The sequence below is a fragment of the Chelonoidis abingdonii genome, chromosome 2 (assembly GCF_003597395.2).
Source record: "Chelonoidis abingdonii isolate Lonesome George chromosome 2, CheloAbing_2.0, whole genome shotgun sequence".
NCBI lineage: Eukaryota > Metazoa > Chordata > Testudines > Testudinidae > Chelonoidis > Chelonoidis abingdonii.
Genome location: NC_133770.1, coordinates 190,042,578 through 190,044,496, shown reverse-complemented (window position 1 = coordinate 190,044,496; position 1,919 = coordinate 190,042,578). Strand labels below are relative to the sequence as shown.

The 1,919-nt window shown below is 39.3% G+C and overlaps 1 long non-coding RNA gene across 3 annotated transcripts in view; it reads right to left on the bottom strand.

Moving 5' to 3' along the window:
• LOC116822837 (uncharacterized) overlaps nt 1–1,919 on the bottom strand; it is a 355,840-nt gene that overhangs the window by 182,517 nt on the left and 171,404 nt on the right. The window lies entirely within an intron of this gene.

Sequence of the window (1,919 nt, the reverse complement as noted above, 5' to 3'; positions counted from 1 at the left end):
TTAACCCTTTACAGGTAAAAGAAACATTAACCCTTAGCTATCTGTTTATGACACAATTATTATGAGGTTTGTAGTAGGCTAAGATGATTTTAAAGTAAACTTGCATTTGGTTAAAAAAACAAGAGAAAACTTTATTCCTATTTCCATGCAGCACAAAGCAACACATGGAATGGTTGGAATGAAAGTGAAAGGACTGCAATAGGGAGGAGGCATTAAGCTAGATATTTAGAAACCTCCCAGCTTGTGTTGGAAAGAACTGGGGTAACACGTGCTAAGGAGTTGGAAGTGAAAGGTTCAGATCTTTCAAGGACTCGTGCATATTTTCAGGGCTAGACTTGTAAGGGTTCACAGGGTTTAGTAAGCTTTTCTGCCAACTCTGCCAAGCTTGAAGCAAAAGCAGATAACCTCATCTTAACCCAACTTAAAGCAAACCTCCCCACCCCCCACGCACAACACCCTTCCTTCCATTAATGAGCGCTTATCTAAAAACAAGCTATAAAATCACTTCAGACCAGCTCATTTAATGCATTTTTTTATAAACTGTTCCATATCAGTGGAATGCTGTGTCTCAGCATCCCACTATACACCTGGATTGTTATAAACAAATAAATATATAGCAGCATAAAGAGTGCTGAGAGTTGATTTTCATCAGGCCTTTACTAATGCATTATGGGATTTCTACACATTGAATAAGGTATTCCAGATTTCATTACTGTTATCTGCTCCTAAAATAAACAATACCAAAAAGTTCCTTGTGGGACTTCTCAAACACTGGTGGGCCTCTCACATGGCCAGACTGAGTGATTAGGCACTTAGTTAAACTCTTAGGATTTCTTCTCTCCCCTCAGGTTGTTGTTCTTTCCCCTAAATGTGAACACAAGCTCACTGCAGTGTCTGACAAAGACCACCCAAGCATTAGCCTTCATTTCTCACCATCTGTTGACCCAAGATAAAAATCTAGACAAAGGCTTCTTTATTATTTTACCCATAAGTTGCTAAACCTTCACCTGACAAACGTGGGCTCAGCCTTTAAGCACCTGTAGTATGTGATGTAAGGGAAAGGAACCCTTGGCATGGAAGCAACAGCACATACTTGAGTGTGTAAAATCAAATCTAACAAGGACACCAGAGAACTGGAGTCTACAATTATTGAGGCACCAGGAAACCCCAGATCTCAAAACGGAAACTAGTGGGGAGTATTCATTATTATCATACTTTGCTAATTTGTTACCATAGGACATTAGCAATATTTTTCTTTAATAACATCTCATCAACTCCAAATTACTACCTATGAATATTAAACTGCTACTTCTTATTCAGATACTTTTAGTACTCCAGTTTTGCCTTGCAGCAAAAAAGAAAAAAACCACAGACACTGAAATGCAAACTCTAGGAAGAGTCTTTTAAATACGCAAGACATTTGCAAATCAGCAACTCCTTCTATTTCATCACCTCGGTGTTGATATAAGGAATGACCATGTAAGGACACGACAAAACATCCCAGCTCATGATAAAATGCTGGTGAATTAGGAAAGTCATTACTTAAAGCTGATCAAATGAACCTTAATGAAACACTGTACTCTCTCTTCCCTTATGTGCTATTAGCATCCACATATATTGCTAAAACTACCTTAATGAGATACTGGGACATCTTTCCTTTGGGTATAATTACATAGACTGCATTTGAATAGCTGCTGATGGGTGATAAAACCAAAGTAAAAACCATCGGCTTTCATTCTGACATTTAACACCACTTCCACATATAGAACCATCTTCTGCATGATTGTGCTTAGGCTTTGTCTACACTTACAGTTTTGCAGCGCTGGCAGTTACAGCTGTGGTCGTACAGCTGTGTATGGCCAGCGCTGCAGTGTGTCCACACTGACAGCGACCAGCGCTGCAGTGTGTCCACACTTGCA